This window comes from Scomber japonicus, chromosome 2 (genome assembly GCF_027409825.1).
Source record: "Scomber japonicus isolate fScoJap1 chromosome 2, fScoJap1.pri, whole genome shotgun sequence".
NCBI classification, from domain to species: Eukaryota; Metazoa; Chordata; class Actinopteri; order Scombriformes; family Scombridae; genus Scomber; species Scomber japonicus.
This window is the reverse complement of record NC_070579.1, coordinates 5,769,616-5,785,831: the sequence shown is the minus strand read 5'-3', so window position 1 is coordinate 5,785,831 and position 16,216 is coordinate 5,769,616.

Below are 16,216 nucleotides of genomic sequence, written 5' to 3'. Positions count from 1 at the left end.
TGTCAAGTGTTTTTGCTGCTTTCAAAACTTTCCCTGACGTCACGTTCTACATCTCTTTGTGGTTTTACACTTAGCTGAGCAGCAACTTGACCAAAGAACTAACAGAGAGGAAACTAACCACAACCACAGACTGTCAGGCTTTAGGGGCCTGGCTGATATGGTTTGTCCTCCTTCCCTCCATAGATTATAAGTAATCATATATTTTTATACATGCATATGAATATATTCATAGCTCTTTGATGGTACAATAATGCACTGATGCAATGCATTTTTTACCCTGGAGTCTGCAGACTTATTGTCACCTATTTAAAGTTGGCCACTTTAAAAACTTTCCCACAGGTCATGACCTGCATTTCATTGTGGTTTTCAAATTTACTGAGCAGCAGCTTGACCAAAGAACTAAAAGAGCGGAAACTAAGCACAACCACAGACTCTATGTTTCAGTGTCTTCTTCTCAACCTGTAGCGAGAGAGAGACAGAGAGAGACAGAGAGAGAGAGAGAGAAATCAACTGGTAAAATACTGTATTTTAGTTCAGTTTTCGATAGATCGTAAAATAGTTTCTTTGTGCTTTATTCTTGTGTCCTCCCAGGCTTTGTTCAAAATGGGAAATATAAAATGCTGAAAATGAACTTGAAGTGAAAGACTTGGTTTCCTGTATATAAGAGACACATTTCAGATGTTCACCATTAGCTTTTTCCAAAGTACAACAAACAGACAAAACAACACTTACAACAAAGTGTAAACTTTCAGAATAAATGGACTAAAGCTGAAACACTCAGCAGTAACAAATGATAAAATATGATGATCAACTGATAAAATACTGTATTCCAGTTCAGTTCTCGTTAGATTGATGCACAATGAGGAACTTTGAATGACAACGACTGCAGATAAAATCATATTGGTGCCATGATCCACTTTGTCTTATTCACTGATTCTTAACTTGTTATAAATCTGATTGTGGTTTCTGATGTGCTCTGTGTTACAGTGGTACAGGGTCAGAATGGCTGGGGAGTGACTTACACTTCTACTCACATCTGTGCCTTAAAAGGATCAACAGTGGACATACACTGCACCTACAGTTACCCATCCAGGATAAATAATGTTGATACTACAGTTGATGAAACATTCTGGTTTAAATGGAGTAATGAACTAAATGACGCTGTGGATCTGAGAACAGACTCAGAGTACGCAGGTCGTGTGCAGTATCACTGTGATAAGAACGACTGCACTCTGAGAATCACAGACCTGAGAGAGAGAGACTCAGCTGAGTACAAGTTCAGGTTCACAACAAACCAACCAGGAGGGAAATATACTGGTTTACCTAGAGTCACTTTGAATGTCACAGGTAATATTTTCATTGGAAGATATAATTTAGTTTCAAATGGCTAATATTATTGGAAGAGGTGAGTGAATGTTGGTGCATGTATGAACATAAATTTATGTTCTTTCATAACAGATCCAGATCTCCAGGTGAAGGTGATCCAATCAAGATACTACTTAGCTTTTACCTGGGCAGAGCTGAAGTGTCACAGCAGCTGTCGTCTACCTGATAGTTCTTCCTTCATCTGGTACAAGAATGGACAGAAAATGCAGGATGAAACATCTTCTACTTATGAAGGAAACTTTTATCCGGCAGACAGCTATTCCTGTGCATTAAAAGGATTTGAGCATCATCCTGCTCCTTCAGTGTGTGAGTTTACAACACAGTCTCCCACTAACATAACCACATCTAGTGGAGCCTTTTAACTATTGTACTATACATTGTATGTTCATGTTTCTGGGGCAACATGTTATTCAAACATTGTACAGAAGTGGATCAACATCAAACCACAGCTCCATGAGATTTTAGACATGTTGCACTTTTATACCTTATTGACTGTGTTGATTATAAATAAATGTAAAATAAGAGTTTACATTTAAAGAGTCATTTCACTCAAAATATACATTTTCTGACTTGCTCCTTTAACCATGCAAATAATTACAGTTTTATGGGCCTAAATTGTAAGATTTAAATCCTGGAAAAGTCTGCTGCCATCCCAACACAATGAAAGTGAATGAAATATTGTTTATACTGCTTAAAACTTTGAAAACTTATATTTAAACTATAGATGTATGTGTCTAACCAGAAACATTGTCTCTGTTACTTTGGATAATCTACAGACTTTGATGTGGACATTTTTTAATACTTCTTGAGTAGAAAGTAGTTCCAATGGAAACTGTTGATAGATAGGTCTGTGGATTATTCAGAGTAACCAAAACAGTTTTCTGTTGGGTTTTTTTTTTCAAACATGATTTTATGTAAACTAAACTTTATTGTGTTGAGGTGACAACGTCTCAAAACCTGAAAAATGAAACCACAGTTATCTTCATGGATAGACACCACAAACAAGAGAGAACATTTGTTTTTGTGATTTGGATGAACCATAATTAAGCATGTGATGAACAAGATATCCTGTTGAGCTTTTTATAAGATTATTATTATAAGAATAAGTACAATAGTACTTTAATAAAATCAATTTATCTTTCAGGTGTCTATGGTCAATCCAGTAACCAAAACTGTTTTCTGTTGGGTTTTTGTAAACATGATTTTATGCAGACACCACAAACAAGACAAAAATGTGTTTTTGTGATTTGGTGAACCGGAACTAAGCATGTTTTAAATTAATTTTATCTTTCAGGTGTCTTTGGTCAATCCTGCATCAGAGTGATTTACACTGACAGAAGCATCTGTGCCTCCAGAGGCTCATCAGTGGACATTTCCTGCACATACAGCAAATACTATGGATCTATCACATCATCATTCTGGTTCAGTCCTGATCGTAGTCGTCAGTGGCAGAATCCCTCACAGCCTGAGGACCTTAGTAAAGACTCCCAGTATGCAGGTCGTGTTCAGCTCCTCGAAACAGAGAGAGGACGCTCCACTCTGAGAATCTCTGACCTGAGAGAGAGCGATTCAGCCCAGTATCACTTCACATTCAAAACACAAAGCTTTGAATGGAGGAGTAGTTTACCTGGAACAACTCTAACTGTCACAGGTACTGATGAACACAAACTGATGATGAGTGAAAGTGGTGAATAGTTATTGTTGAACAGTTTCACATAAAACTGATTTGATTATATTGAGTACTTTCCTACATTTCCACTTTTGATTGATGATCACAAATTATTTCACCCAGCAGAACCACAAAGGTTATTTTGACTGTATGTTTGTGTATTTTACTGATAACAAATGACATTTTGGGTCCTTCTTCACATATGCAGCTCTCCAGGTGCAGGTGACCACAATAACAGTCCATCAGTCTCATATGGAGGCAGAGCTGAAATGTCTCAGCAGCTGCAGTCCAGCAGGTCATATTTCTTACGTCTGGTTCAAGAACGGACAGAAAATGATGAAGGAGGAAACTTCTCTTTATTCAGGGCAGTTTAATCCTGGTGACAACATCTCCTGTGCTTTGAAAGGACACGAGGATTACCGCTCTTCTTCAGTGTGTGAGTTTACCTAACTATGTCACTAACACAATTTCAAAATGTATCCATGTGAAATGTGAGTGAAACAGATTTTTTAAAAAGCTACATACAACTGTCAATCTACTCAACCTTGTTTAAAAAAGTGGTTAAGATTAATCTGATCATGTCTGCTTTCTTCAGCTCTGCCTGCTCATCATAATGGTAAGTTATACTCACTGACTCTCTCTCTCTCTCTCTCACACACACACACACACACACGTATACAGAGGAGGTTATCACCTAATGAAGAGGTTTATCTTCTTTCTGTTGGTCTCAATTTTTAGGGAAATCTGGATTTATATTAAACATCATCAGGTTGATGGTGGTGTTCCTGATACTGATTCCTCTGCTTCTCTTGATTCTGTGGATGAGGTAAAACAATAAAGAAAACATCCTTTCATTTATCTTCTTAAAAAGTGTTCAAAGTCTTTAAGCCACAAATTAAATTTTGTAAAACATTTCTTCTTTTTGTTGGATTTAATCCAGGAAGAAGAAAACTCTGAGCTCCACCACTGAACTGAAACAACCTGTAGAGAATATAGAGGTGAGAGAGACCTTATTGACAGAACTTACATTAAAATACAGTTATGAACATTTGGCTTATAAATGCAATAAAATACATTTTATTATCAACATTAAATCATAAATTGAATTGAAAGAAGAAGAGTAGAAACCTGTGAAAAAGTAAAATATTTTTAAAAATTATATAATTGTTAAAATTGCATGAATGAGGCTCATTGAGACTCATATTGTCGTCTCTCTCCATCAGTTGGACACTTATCCTGTATATGAGGACATCTCAGACTTGCAGGCTGTCACTGCTGCACAGACAGAAGACACAGAGGAGCAGGAAGACCTGGAGTAAAATCCAGTCAGGTAGGAGCCTTCTGAAAGGTAAAAAACAGGCTGACATTAGATTCATAGTTACAGTTATTAGATGTACCTCATCTAAATGTCATGTGATTTTGTTCTGATGCAGTTGAACCAGAGGCTGGACTCACCTGATGGAAACAGAAAGTAGTACAACAGTGAAATATGAGAGTGGAGAGAGAGAGAGGCTGTAGAGGACCATGTGGACGTTTTCATGTTCAGTTTTCAGCAGCAGCAGCAGCAGGTAGAAGTGAGCAGCACAGACAGTCAGTAACAGCATGTAGCAGAAGCTTTGAGAAGAATGTGCTGATGGCAGCTTGAACTGAATCATGTCCACGTGTCAAACATGATTGATTGTTTAGATCAGTTGAATATCAGGTGGTGTGTGTGACTCAACTGATTTATAATTTACTGAGTGTTCTGTCTGAACTAATGCAAGCTTATTTTTAGTTATATTACAGATATTTAGGATTAGAGCTGCAATGCAAACTGTTATTTTAAATGTGTACATACTGTAATTAATCACTTTTGAGGAACCCTGATTGGCTTCTTGTGGAATTTACTGTATATTTTCACACATCAAACATAATCTCAGTTCTATCACACTTTGCTGAATGTCACATTATCCAGGTATTGCAGTGGCTGATATACAATAAACAGCCAGCTTACACAACATCTCTGTAGTTGGAAACATGATTTCAGTTCCCTCTCACTGCTGCAGAGGGCGACAGTGTGCAGAAAGTTTCAGCTTTAAATAGTTTGTATGTTTATTTTTCAGAATCTGAATGTATTTACCAGATATGAAGACAAATAAAATTTAAATATTTTCTTTAAATCTGTTCTTTTGTGCTGATTTATTTCTCACTTTCCCTTTTATTTCAGGATTTTATTTGGGATGTTGCTAAAATGAAGATGCACAGACACAGTTTTTATTGAAGAAGATCTAAATTGTTATTTTAGCTGTTTATCTTCTTTTCAGTGCATTTAAACTCTTTGGGGTCACTCAGTGAAGCAGAATATGTGGCAGTTTACTGAGTATGAAGCCTTTTCAGTATAACAGTCCATACTTGTTAGTGACAGCTGTAGATCACTGACTGAATCATTCTCATACTTAGACACCTCGACTGTGAGAGTTTGTTCAACTACTGTACAACAAGGTCACCAATGTGAACAATCAATGCTTCTGAAACTGAACCACTAACTGTAATGATTAATGAATATAATGTCAAGTGTAAACATATTAAGATGCAACTCAATCATAAGAAGTGAAAAGTACTGAAAGTGAATTTAAATGTGTGTAAACAATCAGTGATGGATGGTAAAATGTCTCGGGGTTGTGATTCAGTATCTGATGTTTCACTGCCATCTAGTGGTGAAGCTTTGGTGTTGCAGATTCAGGCTTCATCACTGAGGTCTCCCTCCACTGTCTGCTTTAAAGGTATAGTAAGCGATAATGTGGGAGAAAAGGAGGAGAAAAGTTGTTGATATTTGAGTGAAAACCAAATTAAAACCTACCCCTCCCTTCATTCTCCTCCGTGCTCTAACCTCAAAGTTCATGGACGCGCATCGTCATGGCAACGGCCGCGTCTGGTTAGCTTCAGTTTGGGAAGCTGATAGTACAGGTAGCATGTGTTTTAGTAACAAGTTTGATAATAAGTCTGACAGTATTTAAAAAGATGTTGAGAGCAAATAAGCCACAGTCAAAGCGGAGGAGTAACTTCTATGTATAAATGATGTTAACTGAGTAACTAACCTCTACTCTACCATCAGTGATACATGTCAGGTTAGCGATGCGGTTTATTGAGAGTATTAAAAGATCTAGGAAGAAAGCTTCATACAGCAGCCTACTCTGACATTATTTATATTATTAATATCAGTTAGTTTCATCCTGTTATTGTGTAAGAAGAGAAAAGAGCAGATAGACGGGAGGAGTAACGTCACCCAGTGGAGTGTTATTTAGAGGGAAATAACGTGGTATATGTCTCCTGTCGTAAATAACAATTATACCAAGTTTGTCTGATGTTATTTATGTATCATTACTATCATGGTGTAGCTCTGTTCCTGGCAGAGGAGGGGTCAGAGGTCAGAGTTCAACCAGTTCAATGAGCCTGAAACCCGGAGAGCTACAGGTGAGCAGACACTGCAGGCTCACAGACTTACAGCTGAGTAAGTATGTTGCTTTGCTTTCTTGTATTATTTCATAAATTCCCTCCATAAATACCCCTATCCTGTGAAATAAGGCCAGATTACATCCGTGTAACAGCATTAGCTCTGAACTGACACTAGCTCTATAATGTGAAAATTGCATCTGACCACTAATTAAATGTTAACATTTTTTTCATTTCAGGAGAATTCAGGACCTGGACCTTGAGCAGTCTCATCTGCTGCACGCTGTCTGATGAGGAACCCAAGCATGATGTTCAATCTACTGTCTTCAGCACCTAGAAATGTATGTTTTATTTATATATATATACATATATCAGTATAAAGCAGAATCAGGATATCACTAGAAATAAGAAAAATGTACACAAACATATTTGTAAATTGTAGAAAGTCTTACATAATTCGATACTCAGTTGTTAGTTGAAGCTAGTTACTGTAAGTGTTACACAGAGAGGAGAGGAGGCATGACTGAAGGAAAAGACATTTATTGAGGGGAATAGAAATGGGATGTTGAGCTGGGAAAAGGCTGAAGATAAAACAGGGCAGGCTGGATTATGAGCCGGGCCAAGCAGGTGTGAATGCTGTTGGGAGCAGAGCAGGGTTCAGGTCTGAGGAGCAGGGTCCAGGTCTGATGAGCAGGCTCCAGGTCTGATGAGCAGGGTCCAGGTCTGATGAGCAGGCTCCAGGTCTGATGAGCAGGGTTCAGGTCTGATGAGCAGGGTCCAGGTCTGAGGAGCAGGGCTACAGGATGAGAGGCTGGGAGGTTTCTTGAGCTGACATCATTGATTTACTGTGTGTTTTCTTTCCCTCTGCAATGCCTGGATAACCTGCTGCTCTCAATCAAGATTTTCCAAATTTGAGATCAATGAAGTAAATCTATTTATCTGTGTATCAATCTGTTGATGTAACAAAACACAACGGAGTAAAAACTAGCAGGAGTTAGCTGTTCAGGTTGAGTGACCAGAGTTGAAGGATAACAGCATTTTGGCGCGTGTATCACTCCTATCTTACTGTGATAGCCAGCCTGTGTTTAGTCTTCATGGCTGCGAAGCTAACATGCAAAGCGGTCAAACAGCTGTACTCAACTCTGCTACTTTACAGCTAACATCACAACAACAGCATATCCTGACTAACTAGACAGTGAGCTGAATGTCCAGGTAGGTAACGTTACAGTTTATGTGAAGCACTGAAGAGCTGATGTTACTCACCTGTCCGGCACAAGCACAGCAGTGTCCACCTTCACTCGCTGGTCCCTCTGCGGTTAGAAAACCACACCGATGTGACACAAGTCTTTGTCTGGTCAAAGTGCTTCTTTTTATATTTTTTGTTCTTCTAAGCTTCTCCTCTCTGGATGTTTCCGGATCACCTCTCCTTCTCCACAATGCCCGTAACAGATTCACTGTTTCTATCTGTGACTGCCTCCATTACCTGACCTCCTCCCTCCATCTGACCCGTGAACCAGCATGAACGCTCCTTGTCTCTGATTAGATGGACAGCTTGCGGATAGTGAGGAGAGATTCAATGATTTTGACAAAAAGTGTATTGGATTATTATCGCTTACTATACCTTTAAAGGCTCAGTTCACCTAAATAACAAAACACATATTTCATCACTGACTTCCTGTGGTGTCTAGCCCTGCAGATAGTTTTGGATTCATTTAGCTGTCACATTGTGAGAGTTTGGTGTTTTTTTAATGAGGTATTTATGTCACTTTTAATGTTTTTCTATTTAAATAAATAACATCTCAGTATACAATCTATCTGACAGAACTTAGAAAATATCTTTAATCTCTACCCTCAATATTCAGCCTTTTGTCCTTTTCAGTTAACATAGATTATATTAAGTCTTTGGAAAACAGTAAAAGGTGTTTTTATCTTCATGGTTTACTGTCATTTGGCTCCTCCTACATATTCATAAGAGTAACAAACAGGAAGGAAATGACTTCATTTAACACCCTGATATCTGACTTCTGCTCACAGATCACAGACGACGAGCATCTTAACAGACAACACCCTTCTCTGCTGTAAGTAGAACAGTTTACTGATATGATTATTACATGTTGTTTACATTATTTGATGTATTTTATTGTCTCTGAAGCCTCACAGAAAGCTGAGAGGAGCAGCTATGAGTTTAACAGCAGCAGCGAGTGGATTTGTTGTCTTCCTTCTCTCTGTGTCAGGTACTGTATGTCTACATTTACATTGTAGGACATTTAGCACACTAAATCAGAGCAGCATGAAGTCATTTTAAGAAAGTCAAAAACATCTCAGATCAGCACTTTTCTAGGTTTGAATGAAGTCAAAATGGTAAAAACACTGTAATAAGATGTTGAGCTGTGTCTGCGTCATGAGTGGTGGGGGTGGGGCCTGGCTGATATGGTTTGTCCTCCCTCCCTCCATAGATTGTAAGAATCATATATTTTTATTCATGCATATGAATATATTCATAGTTCTATGATGGTACAGCAATGCACTGAGAATTTCATCTTATCCTGATGTTTTTAATGTTTTGGTGATTTCTGCACTCTGTACTGTAGAGCTGGACAAATGTTTTAGCTGTTACAACTATGACTGTTTCCCCTTTTTGTGAAACCTAATTGACACCTATTGTCTTTTAGATGCTTTCAGGCGTTTCTCACACATCATGTTCTGCATGTCTTTCTCGTTTTCACACTTAGCTGAGCAGCAACTTGACCAAAGAGCAAACAGAGCTACAGCTGACAGTGAGAGGGGGCGTCTAGAAAGTGCAACACCGAAGAGAAATACTTAAACTATATTTAATAACCTCTAACGATTTTATTCAAACTAAGTGTAATATAACCAACAGCAGACGATTGGTTTGTCAAATTATTTATATCACACTGCAAGATGTAAAAGTTAAAACTATTAAATATAGTTTGAAGTATTTCTCTTCTTTCTAGACGGTCCCTGCGCACTCGTCTCACAGCCAGCTGTACATAGAGAACAATGTTATTAGTCCAGCTCGAAGGACAGCTCGTTAGGTCAAAATAATGTTGTAACACGTTGTCTACCTTACTACGGTAGGACAGAGGAGACATTTGTGTTTTAACAAGTTTTCACATATTAGTTATTGACATGTTCATCACTCTTAAGTGTCATCTGGAAACATAGCAGTTATATGTTGTGATGTAGTATTTTGTTAAATTGGTGAAGATATTTTTTCCATCAATCTTCATAAATATGTATTTCGTGTTCACATTGTCTTCATTCAAGATGTTTAATAGACACACTTCAGGTGTTCAGTTTTAGCTTCTTCTAAACAACAAACAAGGAAAACAACATTACAAACGTGCAGAATGAATGGACTAAAGCTAAAACTCTCAGCAGTACCAAATGATAAAATATGATAATCAACTGATAAAATACTTTATTCTAGTTCAGTTCTAGTTAGATTGATGCACAATGTGGAGTTTTAAAAGTCAACGACTGAAGATAAAATGATATTGGTGCCATGATCCACTTTGTCTTATTCACTGATTCTTAACTTGTTATAAATCTGATTGTGGTTTCTGATGTGCTCTGTGTTACAGTGGTACAGGGTCAGGATGGCTGGGGAGTGACTTACACTTCTACTCACATCTGTGCCTTAAAAGGATCAACAGTGGACATAAACTGCACCTACAGATACCCATCCAGGATAAATAATGTTACTACTACAGTTGATAAAACATTCTGGTTTACTAAACTGAGTAATAAAGAACCTGTGGATCTGAGAACAGACTCAGATTATGCAGGTCGTGTGCAGTATCACTGTGATAAGAACGACTGCACCCTGAGAATCACAGACCTGAGAGAGAGAGACTCAGCTGAGTACAAGTTCAGGTTCACAACAAACCAACCAGGAGGACACTTTACTGGTTCACCTGGAGTCACTTTGACTGTCACAGGTAACATTTTCATTGGGAGATATAACTGAATTTCAAATGATTAATATCATGAAATGTTACTGTGAATGTTTGTGTGTATATGAACATAAATTACATTTCTGTTCTTTCTTCACAGATCCAGATCTCCAGGTGAAGGTGATCCCATCAACATACGACACAGATTATACCTGGGAAGAGCTGAAGTGTCACAGCAGCTGTCGCCTACCTGATCGTTCTTCCTTCATCTGGTACAAGAATGGACAGAATATTCAGGATCAAACATCTTCTACTTATGAAGGATACGCTTATCCTGCAGACAGCTATTCCTGTGCATTAAAAGGATTTGAGCATCATCCTGCTCCTTCAGTGTGTGAGTTTACATCACAGTCTCCCACTAACATAACCACATCTAGTGGAGCCTTTAAACTATTGTACTATACATTGTATGTTCATGTTTCTGGGGCAGCATGTTATTCAAACATGTATAGAAGTGGATCAACATCAAACCACAGCTCCATGAGATTTTAGACATGTTACACTTTTATATCTTATTTACTGTCGACTGCAAAATAAATGTAAAATAAGAGTTTACATTTAAAGAGTCAGTTCACTCAAAATACTAAAAACATATTTTCGGATTTGCTCCTTTTTTATCCATACAAATAGTTACAGTTTCATGTGTTCAGATTTTGAGATGTCAATCCTGAAAAAGTCTGCTGCCATCCCAACACAATGAAAGTGAATGGAATATTGTTTATACTGCTTAAAACTTTGAAAGCTTATATTTAAACTATAGATGTATGTGTCTAACCAGAAACATTGTCTCTGTTACTTTGGATAATCTACAGACTTTGCTGTGGACATTTTTTAATACTTCTTGAGTAGAAAGTAGTTCCAATGGAAACTGTTGTTTTCACACACACACGCACACAATAAACTCTGTTTAACGATATTGTGTTGAGCATTTTATAGGATTATTATTATAACAATAGTTACAAAATTAATTCAATAATAGTGATGTTTCTAAATTAATTTTATCTTTCAGGTGTCCGTGGTCAATCCTGCAACAGAGTGATTTACACTGACAGAAGCATCTGCGCCTTCAGAGGCTCATCAGTGGACATTTCCTGCACATACAGCAGTTATGAATCTATCACGTCATCATTCTGGTTCAGTCCTGATCGTAATCATCAGTGGCAGAATCACTCACAGCCTGAGGACCTTAGTAAAGACTCCCAGTATGCAGGTCGTGTTCAGCTCCTTAAAACAGAGAGAGGACGCTCCACTCTGAGAATCTCTGACCTGAGAGAGAGCGATTCAGCCCAGTATCACTTCACATTCAAAACAAGGAGCTTTGAATGGAGGAGTAGTTTACCTGGAACAACTGTGACTGTCACAGGTACTGATGAACACAAACACTAACACAGTACATTTAAACAAGCTGATTACAAATGAATGGGACTACTGGCTGAATTAATAGAGATTCATTTTATTTGATATCAAATGATCCACCAGTTTAGTTGGTCACTTATATGAATTGTCATTTTAACTTTCTGCCTTTGTGTTCATTATCTGTGATGTACAAATGATGTGTCTCTTTTTTTCCTCACAGAGCCAAATCTACAAGTGCAGGTGATTAGATCAAGAGTCTATCAGTCTTATACCTGTGCAGAGCTGAAGTGTCACAGCAGCTGTCGTCTACCTGATCGTTCTTCCTTCATCTGGTTCAAGAATGGACAGAAAATTCAGGATCAAACATCTTCTACTTATAAAGCGGACTTTTCTCGTGCAGACAGCTCTTCCTGTGCATTAAAAGGATTTGAGCATCATCCTGCTCCTTCAGTGTGTGAGTTTACAACACAGTCTCCCACTAACATAACCACATCTAGTGGAGCCTTTAAACTATTGTACTATACATTGTATGTTCATGTTTCTGGGGCAGCATGTTATTCAAACATTGTATAGAAGTGGATCAACATCAAACCACAGCTCCATGAGATTTTAGACATGTTGCACTTTTATATCTTATTTACTGTGTTGATTATAAATAAATGTAAAATAAGAGTTTACATTTAAAGAGTCAGTTCACTCAAAATACTAAAAACATATTTTCTGATTTGCTCCTTTTTTATCCATACAAATAGTTTCAGTTTTATGTATCTACATTTTGAGATGTCAATCCTGGAAAAGTCTGCTGCCATCCCAACACAATGAAAGTGAACGGAATATTGTTTATACTGCTTAAAGCTTTGATAACTTATATTTAAACTATAGATGTATGTGTCTAACCAGAAACATTGTCTTTGTTACTTTGGATCATCTACAGACTTTGCTGTGGACATTCAGAGTAACCAACACTGTTTTCATACACACACACACACACACACACACACACACACACACACACACACACACACACATTAACTAAAAACTAGAAAAATGAAGCCACAGATATCTTCATGCATAAACACCACAAACAAGAGACAAAATGTGTTTTTGTGATTAATGTGAACCAGAATAAAGCATGTGATAAAACAAGTCTCACTGTTGAGCTTTATATATGATTATTATTATAACAATAGTTACAATAGTACTTTAATAATAACGTTGTTTTAAATTAATTGTATCTTTCAGGTGTCCATGGTCAATCCTGCAACAAAGTGATTTACACTGACAGAAGCATCTGTGCCTCCAGAGGCTCATCAGTGGACATTTCCTGCACATACAGCAGTTATAAATCTATCACGTCATCATTCTGGTTCAGTCCTGATCGTAGTCATCAGTGGCAGAATCCCTCACAGCCTGAGGACCTTAGTAAAGACTCCCAGTATGCAGGTCGTGTTCAGATCCTTAAAACAGAGAGAGGACGCTCCACTCTGAGAATCTCTGACTTGAGAGAGAGCGATTCAGCCCAGTATCACTTCAAATTCAAAATAAGAATCTTTGAATGGAGGAGTAGTTTACCTGGAACAACTCTGACTGTCACAGGTACTGATGAACACAAACTGATGATGAGTGAAAGTGGTGAATAGTTATTGTTGAAGAGTTTCACATAAAACCGATTTGATTATATTGAGTACTTTCCTCCATTTACACTTTTGATTGATGATCACAAATTATTTCACCCAGCAGAACTACAAAGGTTATTTTGACTGTGTGTTTGTGTATTTTACTGGTAACAAATGACATTTTGGATCCTTCCTCACATATGCAGCTCTCCAGGTGCAGGTGATCACAATAACAGTCCATCAGTCTCATATGAAGGCAGAGCTGAAATGTCTCAGCAGCTGCAGTCCAGCAGGTCGTATTTCTTACGTCTGGTTCAAGAACGGACAGAAAATGATGAAGGAGGAAACTTCTCTTTATTCAGGGCAGTTTAATCCTGGTGACAACATCTCCTGTGCTTTGAAAGGACATGAGGATTACCCCTCTCCTTCAGTGTGTGAGTTTACCTAACTATGTCACTAACACAATGTCAAAATGTTTCCAAGGTAACAGACAGTTGATTTTAATATGAGCAGCAACGAGGGAATCAACTTTCACTCCTCACTTTGTGTCAAACATTTGCTTCTTACATTGTGTCAGTTATTCCACTGTTGACCAACTATGTTTTCTCCTCCAGATGCTCCAAAGCTTCCCTCTGTGTCAGTGAGTCCATCTGGTGAAATCATTGAGGGCAGTTCAGTGACTCTGACCTGTAGCAGTGATGCTAACCCAGCAGTTAATTACACCTGGTACAAGGAGAATGAAGTCTCACCAAAAGCATCAGGACAGATCTTCACCATCACTGATGTCAGACCTGAACACAGTGGGAATTATTCCTGTGAAGCCCAGAACAGAAGAGGACGTCATAACTCCACCTTACATCTGACTGTTGTGAAAGGTAAGTCTCACACACACACACACACACACTTATTGAAGAGGTTTATCTCATTTCTGTTGGTCTAAATTTTTAGGGAAATCTGGATTTATATTAAACATCATCAGGTTGATTCTGGCGGTCCTTATGCTGATTACTCTGTTTCTCTTGATTCTGTGGATGAGGTAAAACAACAAAGAAAACTTACCTTCATTTATTTTCTTCAATCTTTAAGCCATGAATTTAATTTTGTTAAATATTTCTTATTTTTGTTGGATTCAATCCAGGAAGAAGAAAACTCTGAGCTCTACCACTGAACTGAAACAACCTGTAGAGACTATAGAGGTGAGAGAGAGACCTTATTGACAGAACTTACATTAAAATACAGTTATGAACATTTGGCTTATAAATGCAATAAAATACATTTTATTATCAACATGAAATCATAAATGTAATTTAATTTTAAAGATCAGAACAGAATTTAGTCTGAAATATTAATAAATATATATTTTTTTAAATATACATTACTGTGCAAAAACTGAATTTGACTGATTTTCCTGCTATTTACAGATAACGGGGGCTGAAGACACACAGTCTTAGGCCACCATTAGATATGTTGTTTTAGCAATGCTATAATGACCATATAGTTATTTCTCAGTCTCTTTATTAGAATACAACCAAAAGATACAGGAAATGTGTATGCAGTATTAAAAACTGATTCAGACCTCTCCTTACCCTTGAGCAAAAGCAGGAACCTCTCTCTTTTGCACAGTACTGTATATAATTCTATAATTATGCAAATTGCATGAATGAGGCTCATTGAGACTCATATTGTCATCTCTCTCTATCAGTTGGACACTTATCCTGTATATGGGGACGTCTCAGAATTGCAGGTTGTCACTGCAGCAGAGACAGAGGAGCAGGAAGACCTGGAGTAAAATCCAGTCAGGTTGGAGCCTCCTGAAAGGTAAAAAACAGGCTGACATCAGATTCATAGTTACAGTTATGAGATGTACCTCATCTAAAGGTCATGTGATTTTGTTCTGATGCAGTTGAACCAGAGGCTGGACTCACCTGATGGAAACAGAAAGTAGTACAACAGTGAAATATGAGAGTGGAGAGAGAGAGAGGCTGTAGAGGACCATGTGGACGTTTTCATGTTCAGTTTTCAGCAGCAGCAGCAGCAGGTAGAAGTGAGCAGCACAGACAGTCAGTAACAGCATGTAGCAGAAGCTTTGAGAAGAATGTGCTGATGGCAGCTTGAACTGAATCATGTCCACGTGTCAAACATGATTGATTGTTTAGATCAGTTGAATATCAGGTGGTGTGTGTGACTCAACTGATTTATAATTTACTGAGTGTTCTGTCTGAACTAATGCAAGCTTATTTTTAGTTATATTACAGATATTTAGGATTAGAGCTGCAATGCACACTGTTATTTTAAATGTGTACATACTGTAATTAATCACTTTTGAGGAATCCTGATTAGCTTCTTGTGCAGTTTACTGTATATTTTCACACATCAAACATAATCTCAGTTCTATCACACTTTGCTGAATGTCACATTATCCAGGTATTGCAGTGGCTGATATACAATAAACAGCCAGCTACCTCAACATCTCTGTAGTTGGAAACATGATTTCAGTTCCCTCTCACTGCTGCAGAGGGCGACAGTGTGCAGAAAATTTCAGTTTTAAATAGTTTTTATGTTTATTTTTCAGGATCTGAATGTATTTACCAGATATGAAGACAAATAAAATTTAAATCTTTTCTTTAAATCTGTTCTTTTGTGCTGATTTATTTATCTTTCTCTTTTATTTTAGAATTTTATTTGGGATGTTGCTAAAATGAAGATGCACAGACACAGTTTGTATTGAAGAAGACCTTAATTGTCATGTTAACTGTTTATCTTCTTTTCAGTGCATTTAA